Source organism: Humulus lupulus, chromosome 1 (assembly GCF_963169125.1).
Source record: "Humulus lupulus chromosome 1, drHumLupu1.1, whole genome shotgun sequence".
Taxonomy (NCBI): domain Eukaryota; kingdom Viridiplantae; phylum Streptophyta; class Magnoliopsida; order Rosales; family Cannabaceae; genus Humulus; species Humulus lupulus.
In genome coordinates this window covers 62,978,956-62,992,317 of record NC_084793.1, presented here as the reverse complement: position 1 = coordinate 62,992,317, position 13,362 = coordinate 62,978,956, and the positions used below count along the sequence as shown (strand labels likewise).

The following is a 13,362-nucleotide window of genomic DNA, read 5'->3' as shown; positions in this document are numbered from 1 at the left end:
ATTATTTATATGGTTTGTTTTAGGTTTATATAGCGTACTATATATATGTACTTATATGTACGTATAAATTGAAAATTGTATACAGAGAGAGATACCATAGGAGAGAGGTGAGTTACCGTGAGTGTAAGAAGGAGAGAGAGAGATCAAACCCAGCTAGTCCCAAAGCCCCCACAACGCACGTCGATCCCTGAATACTACAACAAGATTAAATATAATGGCATAAGTTATTACAACTTACCATAATAGGTATACTAAAACGAAAATCACTAATCTAATCTCATTTTTTCTATTAAAGAGTACCTTATAAAAAAACTCATATATACTAAGAATATATTTTTTTGCATGATAATGCAACTTTTCAAAAGAAACATTATTTTTTATTAGCCATTGTTTTTCTATTAAAATTCTATTAATAAAAAAGGGCTTTAGTGTGTGTAACATTAAGATCATTGACTATAAAATCTCACTGAAATCCGTTAAGATAATTAATGTTATCATCATAAGCCTAATTTTAATAATAAAAGATGTAAATCTTCAAAGGTTCGAAATAAGATTTTAGAAATATGCCCAGATAAGAAACTCTAGTCAACAAAAATAGCCTCATCAATATAAATTTCTATCAATTCTCTTTCGATCAAATTAATTATCTAATTGGAAATTCCATGAATATTTTACTTGAGAAGTCTGAGAAGTTTCTGAAGAAATTTTTTTGATTATGTTCAATTAAACTCCTGAAAATCAAATCAAGAAACTAAAATAATAAAGGATCGAAAATGGAATGTCAAAACCAAAAGGATAAAAAAAAAGACAAAATCACTATTAGAGAAAAACATAATTAATGCCCAAAATCTAATAAAACTTAACTAAAATGATAATGAAGAGAATAAAAGAGTCTATAATTAAAGGCCAATAGTAAATTTGAGAGCTATGCTCAGACTCAAACATAAATCTTCAACATCAACTCATCGTCATGGCTCAAAAATATATTTAATCCCTAATATCAAACGAGAATAACAAATATATATTTATATATGTGTATATATAAGTCCCTAACTAGTCTAGTCTCAAATAAAAAAAATATTTAGGTAAACAAAATGAGTTAAGAACAAGAAAAAGCAAGAGTTGTAGGAGGAGTAAGAATAGAGAAGTCTTGCGGAATAAAAAAAAACAGAGCATAATCCTCAAACAAAATCAAACCTATAACTGAGAAGCTCACACATATCATTAAGGCCACAATGCATCACTGACTCTCCCCTAAAAAAGAAGCAAAACCCAGAGGAACATAACAAATATCAGAGATCAGAATAAAAGAGTACAAAATCCCCAAATACGAGACCCTAGATTAATAATATTCAAATGAAAGAGCAAGTTCTAACTAAACATTCAAACGAAATCTAAACCAGTGAGAGATAGACAACTAAAGGGAATAAAATGAGAGAGGAAGAGAGAACCTTAGCTAAATAGAACCCACTGGTGAATCCACTTAATCAGAACCGCATTAGAAGGTGGCAAAGAATATGCTCGTGGCGATGAGAACCACCAGTTACTGCCACCCAAGAACCACCAATCACCGCCAGCCAAGAACCACCCGTCGATGAGCCAGAAGTCTTGTGTCGATGAGCTCTTGTGTCGCCTGAAGCCATCGCCGAGAAGAATTGAGTGTGTTGAGCCCCTACGTCGCCGAGAACCAACCAACCTGAAGCCTTGCGCCATAGTCGTCCGTCGTCGAGGAGATTCAGGCGAGTCCCTGCCTTGTCGAATGAGAAGAACCCAACCTCTTTTCCTTGCAACTGAAAAAGTTAATGAACCCTAATACTAAAAAGCCTTAATTCAATTTTTCAATGAAAAATAGTCCCAATTCGAAAAAAAATTGTGTCCCTTATCCCTTTTTTAATTAAATGTTTTAGGGCTTGCATTGCAAGCCCTTAATGCTCTTTCAGGGCTAGCAAAGCGAGCCCTGAAAAGCTATTGACCAATTTTCTTTCCTCATGATTTTTTAGGACTCACATATTATATTAGGAGACTCATTGCGATTCCTAAAATGTATTTTTTAAGGACTCTCAAAGAGTGTCCTAAAAACACCAGAGACATTTTTAAGGACTTACATTTAGATGCATGTCCTAAAAAGGTGACCCATAAGGGGTATTTTGTAGTAGTGGAAGGAGGAGAAAGAAAAGAGAAAACATGAAGGAAGAAGAAGGGCTGGATTGTGATTTTCTTTTCCCTTCTTCTTGGTTCTAGTTTAATGGAAGTCCTTGGTAGTGCTAGCTTCTAACCTCACAAGGGCATAGGGATTGTTGTTAGGGTTTCGACAACAAGAGGGTAAGGGTGTTTTGATTTCCTAATATTGATCTATGTGAGATTTTTGGTTGTTTGATATACTATTTTGGTTGTAACAATAAGCTGTTGGAGGCTGGCAAACAAAATGGTGACCATAACTATTTTTGGGTTCCTTGAATTCTATCAAAGGAGGTAATGGAACCTCTATTCTTGATTTGGTTCTTATTATTGTAACCTTTGTGTGTGTGTGTGGGTGTGTGTGTGTGTTGGATTGATTATTGATTTATGGTGTTATGTAAATCTCTTATTATGAATATTTGTTTTGATGTTAAAAAAAAAAATCATAAGCATGGTGGTGTGATGATATGTTGCCTAAGGTTTTTCCTATGAATTGATGATAGGTATAGTTTGGCTTAAAGATTCTATGTGTAAGCATGCAAGGATGTTAATTTGTGATCTATTAAATAGGATAATGGGTGTTTTCATTTTTTTTTAAACATGAAAGATTTGACCATTTTAGGTTATAAGAGTTTCGGCCTAGGGGTGGTGTTCAAAGCATGTTTGTTTTCCTTGTATGTTTTAATGTCAATTGTAATCCTAGAAACATGATAGGGTGTTTGTAAGATTTTAAATGGGTATATGTTAGTTTTGTTTTCTTTTGGATTACTTGAATGATATAAACATGCTAGGGTTTGTGTTTAAATTTTGTTAATTAAACATGCATGATTAATGTGTGAATTTTGTGAGCCATGATGAAATTGATGAATTTCATGATTAGAAGTACTTGCTGATTTTGTGTATAAATAATGTCAAATATAATGAGAAATTTTTTTTTGAATGATTAAATAATTTTGCAAGTGCTACAATGTTTTTAATAAATTAAATGAAACTTTAATATACATTAAAATGATATTTTTACTCAAATAAATACCTACAGAATTTTTATATATTTTTAGAGAAAATATGAGGTTGTAAATTCAATATGGTGATTTTTGAGAGTGTATATGGTTGCTGGAATTTTTTGTAAAATATTGGAAAGTTGTTTTTAAATGAAAGAAAATTTGTGTGTTTGTGAACTAATATAACCCTAAGTTATGTCAATATTAAAAATTGTATTTTTAAGTGTAACCATGAGTGTTTATTGTAATAGATATGATTTTTCTTTATTTTAATTAAGAAAAATGTTGAGATTAATTCACTTGCGATTTTTAAATCGATTTAATGGTGGCTGAAAGTTTAGTTTAATAATTTAAAAAAAATTATTGGGTTATCACCTATGAATTTATTTTACTTAAAATTAAGTGTTAAAATAATATAAATAAAATGTTTTTTTCTCACACCTAAAAATTATATTTCTCTCGCACCATGTTTGTAATTTTATTAATTTGAATTAGATTGTTATTTTCTATGGAAACATGCTAATTATAAGTATTTTAAATAATTTCCAGTCTTTATTATTTCTATGTGATTTAACGATAATAAATGGAATTATTATATTTTTAAATGGATAAATAAGTTATTTTTATGAAATAAAAATAATGTTTTAGAGGTTTAATCAACTTAGTAATTTTAAAGAGATAAATAATGGTAATAAAAGTATGTTACTAAATCATTATTATTTTTAAGACGATAGAAAAAAGCGCATAGGAATTATCATTTTTAACGCCACTTTTAACAACGTTCCCACGTATGCATGTCGCATGCAATTTCACTTTTACGTTAAAAAATGTGTCTAATATTCAACCATATGATTTCTTTAAAAAAAATCATGCATATAACATAGGTATAATTTGCATTATTCTTTTGGTGATTTTATGTATAAATATGCATGTTTGGAAAATATGTGTTATTTTCTCCATGTGTAAATGGCCCATGCACACATGGGGGATATGAGTTGGGCACAAGAAGATCTTATGTGATGCTAAAGGATGTTATTTGATTATAATATAGGCTCATTGTGAAGTTTGTGAGTTTTGGTTTGCTTGGACCTGAGGTGAGGAAGTTAGATAGAAATTTTGATCATTTATGTTGTGAGCAGTAAGATTGGCTTGTATGAATAAGAATGTTATGTATGATGATACATTTTGCAATATGAATGATGAAATGTTATTTTGTGTGGATATAACTGAACTGAATGTATTTTTGTATGTTGTATGATATGTAATGGTTGTTAGCTTGATGAACGCGGCACAACAAAGGAGTTACTAAGGAAGCACTACTACAAAATTGGGCTCTCCCGACACCGAACCATGTTAGTCAACTCTGTTGATTGTCGTAGTTTCTTAGCGGGACTCTACGCCGACAGTTAAAAACTGTAGGTATAGAAATCAACGCCGACAGCTAATAACTGTCACCGTTTCTTTTGACGGTCGCGATTGACCCCAACACCGACAAATAATTCGAGACCAATGCCGACAGTTAAAATGTGTCGCTATTGACCCAACGCCAACAGTTAATTGAAGACCAATGCCAACAGTTATAAGCTGTCTCTATTGAGCCCCACCAACAGTTAATTCAAGACCAATGCCAACAGTTAAAAGGTGTCGCTATTAACCCCAACGCCGACAGTTAATAAAAGTCCAATGCCGATAGTCATAAAATGTCGCCAAAATTCAAATAAAAAATTATAATTAATGAATAGTATAATTTTAAAAATATAAACTAAATTATGTATTTATTAAAAAATTTAAAACTAGATTTTCTTTGTTTCTAAATTTTTTATTTACTTTTGTATTTATAATAATTTTTATATCAAAATTTAAATTTATTATTCTTTAACATATTTATAAAATTAACTATATTATTAACTATATAATTCTTTAACATATTTATAAAATTTGTGTTAGTTAAAATAGAATTGTTTTATTAATTGGAAAAATATTGTAAAAAAATTAATGAATAGTATAATTTTAAAAATAAACTAAATTATGTAAATATATATTTATAAAAATTATGTATTTATTAAAAAAATTTAAAACTAGATTTTTTTGTTTCTAAATTTTTCATATTATTATTTTCTGTATTTATAATAATTTTTATATCAAAATTTAAATTTATTATTATTTAACATATTTATAAAATTAATTATATTATTAACTATATTATTTTTTAACACATTTATAAAATTTGTATTAGTTAAAAAAGAGTTGTTTTATTAATTGAAAAATATCGTAAAAAAATTAATGAATAGTATAATTTAAAAAATAAACTAAATTATGTAAATATATATTTATAAAAATTATTAAAAACTTTTAAAACTAGATTTTTTTTGTTTCTAAATTTTTCATATTATTATCTTTTGTATTTATATAATAATTTTTATATCAAAATTTAAATTTATTATTCTTTAACATATTTATAAATTAAATTAACTATATTATTCTTTAACACATTTATAAAATTTGTATTAGTAAAAAAAGAGTTGTTTTATTAATTGGGAAAATATTGTAAAAAAAATTTAATATATAAATTTATTAGCTATGATTTTTTTATTAATATATATATATATGTTTAAATATTTTTTTATAAAAACGTATTGGAGCAATGCCGACAGTTAAAATATGTCGCTGTTGGGAAAATGAATTTTTTTTTAAGGGGCAATACCGACACATATAAGCTGTTGCTATTGGAGGCCATATCGACATCTTATAGGTGTCGGCATTGCTCATTAAAAAAAATTAAGCTGCTAAATTTTTTCCCCCCAAACCTTCTTACAGTTGCTTAAAAATAAGGAGTTCACGGAAGAGGTAACCAATAAAGGTAACAAGGAGTTAATATTTGTTATTTTGGTATTAAGATTTATGTTTTATGTATGTTTAATTGTAGTTTTGACTTATTATTTGATTTCTTTGTATAGATTTAAAGATTTCAAAGTTTAAAATTCTAAAATCTCAAAATTTAGGGTCTGAATTTGTAGTTGTAAATTAAAAGTTAGTTTGGATTTTGAGTTGCACACAAAGTGTTTGATAAAATGCTTAAGAAGTTTCGTAATGCATTTTTATTGTTTTGCATATATATATATATATATTCTTACCATTATTATTGTTTTGTAGCTATTATATAAATATATCATATTTGTTCCATAAAAGCCGCCTCCTTTGTAAAAATTGTCTAAATTTGTTCATTACTAGTCAGTTTCTTAATAAAACTCTCTAGGATTACCACTAGGTAGCTAGTCAGCAGAACTATACTCAAAGCACTTATAATGATGCATGGACAGATGTACGTGTATATATCATGAGTCATTATATATTATACATGCATGCAATATATATATATATATATTTGTGTGTGTATACCCTTTAACTATTTTACGCATCTCTTTAATCGCCAAAGACTTTTGACAGAGAGACAGCAAGTAAAATTTGGCTTTTTATCATCACTCTTTTTCATTTCATGAGAAGCATGCAATGTGTGGTCTAATATTGAAAGTTTTTTATCTTCCAATAACAAGTAAGAGAAGTAAATGGAGCCAAATTTAGTTAAAGGAGAGACTGCAACCCATTCAATTATTCATCATGCCTTACTGTTCTTGTGACTTACTCATTTCTTCCTATCTTCTTGGAATCTAAATAAATTTCATGAGAATATAGAACAGTTGAAGGTAAGTATCTAGGGATATAACACATTACTTTAGAACAATTACTAGGAACATTACTTTGGCTCTTAAATATATATATATTGTTACCATTATTATTGTTTTGTAGCTATTATATAAATATATCATCTCGCCTAGCTTGGTAGCTATTATATAAATATATCATCTCACTTAGCTTGGTAGCTTAGTATTATTATTTTATAAAGTAAACGTTGACAAGGATTTAAGCATAAACTTATTACTCTTTTATTTATTTTATTTCATGTTTTTGAAAGGCTCTTTGGGATAAAACTCTTGATCTAAGATTTTTGCTTCAGAAAGCACTCTAAAGTTCAAATAGATCATCTTAGGTATGTTTTAATGGTTAAAACATATTAATTTAGATTCTAATTGTTTAAACATATTCAGAGGTATATTCTTTTATTCTTTTTAAAATTATACAAGTGTATGTTAGAGGAGTTTGAATATCTTAATTATTCATCCATAGTGAAGTAGGTTCTGGGATTATAATTGTGTGCTGCGGTGATAACGGAAGGTTGAGAACTTGCATGTCTTAGTGAAGTAGGTTCTATGATATCTATATAATTGCATGATGGGGGAGATATAAGGAAGAAAAATTATTTGTTGTTTGAATTAATTGAATTATTTGTATTAATATTGACAAATTGTTAGGATACAAATATAGGGGAAGTGTTGTCCGTTTTAAATCATAAAAAATAGTTTGAATGGTTTAGATTATGAAAGATTAATGTTTCAATTTCATTTATATTCAAATAAATCTCAAGTAGTCATATATTTCGACTACTTCAAGATTTCAAACCTCTACAATGAATCTTCAAACTGATCTGCATACTCTTTAGTCCTTAAATATATATATTTTTAATATTTACACAAAAAATTAAACTTTTACCATTGCCAATTCTCATTCTCATCCATCCCTATTAGCATAACGCATCATCCAATCCAATCTTTCCATTGTTTGTAGTTTTTATTAAAACCAAACATTGATTCCAACCCCCTTAATAAATAATTCCTCACCCATTTTAATAACCCATTTCATTTATTGTTCAATTACCCAATTATTTCATCCTCCTTTTTTCGGTGGTTTTACATGGACCAAAAAAGTTTTACATCAACCACTTTCTCTTTGACTTTTATTAATTTTTTGGATATGAAAATTATATATATATATCAGCTACATTAAGTTATGCCAATTGTATATACAACTAATAATATTGAAAATTGACAATTAATAAGTTGTACTAAGTTGGAGATTATATATATGATCATATTAGAGTTGACCTTCATGACAAAGTTGCAGAATTTTGATAATGTATGAATATGCATGTATGGAACAAATCAAACAATAAGTTGGTTTGAAAAATGGCCCAAACTGATAAGCTACAGCTACAGCTACACCTACCTATATAGTTTCAATTCCAACAAGGATATTTCTGTGAACGAGAAGCTCCAAGTTTTTGACCAAAAACTAAACAAGTTTTGGTTTTGAATTGAAACTTCTAATTCAATGCAATAACATTATTTGGTCAATGACAAAGTTATTAAGTAATTTTTCAAAAGAATTATGATTTGATATTTGATATGAATGAAGATGACAAAACACAGAGCTTAACAACTTGTCTCAATCTTGTGAAACATAATATAATATATATATATATATATATCTCATTTATTATGTGTGTATATATATAAATAAATAAATACACCCCCAAAAGTCAAATGGTTAACACCCTTATTAATTTGGATTTTTAAAACAGAGAAGAGAACCATTACCATTTTCTATGTTTAAAATTTTTAGCAACAACAATGAATCAAAACACAAAACAATCTTATCCAAACAAACAAAGTCCACTCAACCAGCCAGCCAGCCACCCTCTGATGTCCCCACTTACAGAATTTTTTTTTAATTAATATATTATTAGTATTATTTTTCTCTGGTAGGCAACTTGGGTCAAATAACATAAGAAGTTCTCATCAAATATTTTTGAAATAAAGAATAATATATAAAACCATAGAGAATAAACAAAATGAGAGTTTGAAGCAAATTTCATTGTACAACTAAAAGTGGGTTGTCTCCACGGATGGTTTGGATGGTGGTTGTGGGGGCACCTCACGGCACGCTGTCCATTTCCAATTCTCATTCTCATCCATCCATATTAGCATAACGCATCATCCAATCCAATCTATCCATTTTTTATAGTTTTTATTAAAACCAAACATTGATTCAAACCCTCTTAATAAATAATTCCTCACCCATTTTAATAACCCATTTCATTTATTGTTCAATTACCCAATTATTTCATCCTCCTCTTTTTGGTGGTTTTACATGGACCAAATCCATTACATGTCAAAAAAGCTTTAAGGGCTAATACAAATCACAACAAAAGATAACCTGAGAAACCAAGCCATTTATGAGTCATATTAACCTAGATAGAAAACAAAGGGAATCTCTTTATTGGAAGAAAATAAGTTTCTTATATTTTGAATTTTCTTTAGATTATTTAATTGAACATAATTCTGAAAATAGATTTTTTTGTGTGTACATTTTTAGACAGAATAATGGCAATCGATAAAGAATGGATGTCAGCGGATAGATTATCAGTGAAATATAAGGATGGAGTTGAGCATTTCTTTCCCCCTTCTTTTTTTGATATTATGGTTCACCTAACAATTTATTTGGTGAGAGAAGTGAGATTGTGTGGACTAGTGTATATAAGATGGATGTGCCCTTTTGAAAGGTATATGAAGATTTTAAAAGGTTATCTTAGAAATAGAAGCAGACCTGAGGGTTGCATTATTGAATCTTATATCATTGAAGAAGCAATGGATTTTTGTTCAGATTACTTGTCAGGTGTTTCAAGTTTTGGGGCATATCCATCTCGAATTGAGATTGAAATTAGTAAAGGTGGAAAAGGTGGTGTAGTTTTGGAAATAAATCAAGTTGATCGAGATGAAGCTCATCGCTTAGTCTTACAAAATATTAACGATGTTCAACCTTACATCGAGTAAGATACTTTTAATTCTAATTCTTTTGAACAGTTTAACAATGTAAGTAGTTAACTTTGAAAACAATAATTAAGTTTGGATCACTCTATTTTCAAAGGAGCATTTCAATTGGATCAAAAGTTCCTATCCAACTAAGTCGAAGAATCAATAATGGCTATAAGATTAACATTATCGAAATTGTAGCACTTGGTTAGAAAATCAGGTAAAAAATTATTGTTTTGTGCTTCGTGGGACTAGTTTTAATTTAGGATGATATTTTTATATTTTATATATCTGATTTTTTTTTTAATTTTTGTTTGTAGGTCCTAATTGAATTATGTAAAACACCTAATACAGTGTCGGAATCATTAAAATAGATATCACGAGGCCCTACATTTAATGTAATTAAATATCAATCTTATTATATAAATGGTACTCAATTTAACACAATGGATCGTGTTAATAGTAGAAAGACACAAAATTATGGTGTTAGCATTGTCGCCAAAACTTTTCAAGTATCTAGTTCCAAAGATAAAAATCTCATAGAATGTGATATGACATTGTACGAGGTTATCAAAGAAATTTGGGATTTAGATTATATAAATGTTTGAATTCCTCTTTTTTTATGTGATTGGGTGAAGAGTGATAGTGGGGTTAAACAAGAGAACTTCGGATTTACATTGGTTGACTTGAATCGAATAGGGCACAAATCTAACCGATTTATAATGGTATCCCAAGCCAAGCAAGTTTTCTATGTCACTGATCCTTTAGATGCTTGTTGGTCGGTTGTGTTAACAAGCCAACCAAAAGACTATCACCTAAAAGAATCTCACAACGGCGATGTTTTACACGAACAAGAAACTTTTGTGCTTGACGCAACACTTCCTGATGTCACCATTGAGGATGAAAACATTGTTTTACGTGAGGATGGTGAAGGTTTAGGGTTTGAAAATTAAGTATTACTTGAAAAATTAAGTGATTTTTACATGAAAACACTTTTAGAACAAGGTACTTTGCATTTTGTTTTATCAACCTTAGGTGGGAAACCAATGCAATACTTTGAGAGCTAACTTTTATTATTCTTCAAATGTAGGTACACAAGTATGGATCCCTCTATTTGATGATGATGTTGATTCATTTGGCGATGACAATGATGAGATGGGTGAAATCCCACAAGAAGTTAAAATTTCAAAGATATATAGGGGCAAAACAGTTTGTGCTGACGTCATAAAGGCTAGAAGTGAGGGTCAAAAATTAGTGGTAGAGTATAATCAATTGGGGATATCAATTGGAAAGGGGGAAACAAAGATGGCAAGTTGTATTGGAGTGTTGGCACGTTGTCACATTCCTTTGAATATCGATGACTGGAGGTTGGTCCCAAATGAAACTAAAGAGCTAATTTGGAAGGAAATTAATGTAAGTTTTTAAATTTTATTAACTTGTATATGAGTGAACAGATATAGTTGTTTATTACTTGATTAATTATTTTGTTTATTTATGCAGGAGCCATTCGATGTACATGCCACATCTAAAGCTAAAGTTTTGAGTGAAGCCGGGGACCGATGGAGAGATTGGAAGAGTTGGCTAACAAAAAATAAAGTTGATAAGTACAAAGAAAAAGCTCCTGAACTTCTTGCCCATCCACCAGATGCATGGAGCAACTAGATCAAACAAGATGATTGGGAAGGATTTGTTGCTAAGAGATTATCTCCTCAATGGGCTGAGCTAAGAAAAAAGAAACAAGGTGCGCGGGCACATAACAAATACAATCACCGCACAGGAAGAGGTGGTTACAAACAGATAGAGCAACAACTTGAAGCAGAATTAGGCCATGAACTAACAGATTTTGATAGAGCTGATATGTGGTTAAGGATAAGAAAGGACAAAAAAGGAGAGTCAATTGAGGATGTAGCATCAATTATGGAGAAGATTGTGAGTATAATTTTACTTCTTTACTAATTAACATTTTTAAATGGAAGTTTGTATTAATTATTAACCAATTTGATTTTGTATATAGGTTGACTACAAATAAAAGGTAGTAGAAGGAACTTTGGTGGTGGAAGGATCCAAAGATGTCCTAACTTTGGCTTTGGGTACCCCTGAGCATTCTGGACATGTTAGGGGGATGCCTAAAGGTGTCACCCCTACCCAATTTTTTAAGACACCAAAGCCTAAGAGAAAAAGTCAGCTCGAAGTAACTACTTCAGAAGATAGCCGAATTAATAGGCTGGAAGAGCAACTTCGACAATCTGATGAGAGAAACCGTCGAACTAAGGAGAAGTTAAATCAATTGATTGAGCAATTTAGATCGACACATAGCAATATCAGTGAGTCATCGCATGCATCTAATTCTTGTGTGGGAAGAGCAGCCTCTAATGTATCACCACCACCACCACAACCACTAGCACCATATGTTGAACAAGAGATTGTTCCATTAGTACTAGCACCACCACCACCACCACTAGCACCACATGTTCAACAAGTGCTTGTTCCACCAATACTAGCACCACCACCACATGTTCAACCAATGTTTACTCCACCAGAACCACAAGTTCGGCCAACTATGCATGAGGTATTCTTATTACCATAATCCACTTAGCAAATGTTAATGCTTAATAATTTCACTATTGTACTATATTAATTATTTCTTTCTAACGCAGCATATTAAATTCAAGCTTACTATCAAAACGAGAGACAACATAGTTGCATCGGGATACATCCTTAAGATTGATAGCACAGATATCCATGGAAAAAAGATGCCCAAAGAAGTTGCTCGTGTAGTCGTTGAGGTAGCCCACGATGAGAAGGCTAGGCTACAATTTCCTAATTTGAATGCAGGGATCACTTTGGTAGGTCAAGCAGTTGGGGTACCAGTAGCATGGCATAAACATCTTATTATCGACGAAAGTGAGCGGGGACAGGTAATGTCTATAAGTTTTTATTGCCTAACTTATTTTATTTTGAAATTTATTTTATTTTAACTTTTCCTTGGGTCATAAGCAGAAGAGAAAGCAAGAAGATATTGAGGCGATGATACCTTCCACTCAACATCCACAACCCCCAAAGCTTCCACGTGTAGAGCCATTGACACAAGAGGTAGTGTCAATCTCTCACAATGATTCGACATCTATGTCAAGCAATTTGACCTCTTTATTGAAGTTTGTATCACCATGGGATAATGACTACCACAAGAAGATTAATATCCCATCGCATGTTTTTGGATACAACACGATTGCTACGCTTTTCAAGGATGATGTGACACAATTTTGCAACATTGACAAGATTGGGAAAACTCCAATGATATTGTATTTGAGGTATATATTCATGTCTTTTATAATTTAAAGTTTGAATTATATGCATACCTTTTATAATTAAATATGATTAATTTCTAGGTTGTTGGATGATATACTACATACCAATGGGTTGGATCATTTGTACACATTTCAGCATCCAGGTGAAGTTAGTGTAGGTCATGAGAA

The 13,362-nt window shown here is 30.3% G+C and overlaps 1 non-coding gene across 1 annotated transcript; it reads right to left on the bottom strand.

Moving 5' to 3' along the window:
- Window positions 1–420: 420 nt before the first annotated feature.
- Window positions 421–507, bottom strand: LOC133813350 (small nucleolar RNA R11/Z151). Its single transcript, XR_009884370.1, has one exon. It is a non-coding gene; the product is annotated as a small nucleolar RNA R11/Z151 (small nucleolar RNA).
- Between the last annotated feature and the right edge of the window lie 12,855 nt (window positions 508–13,362).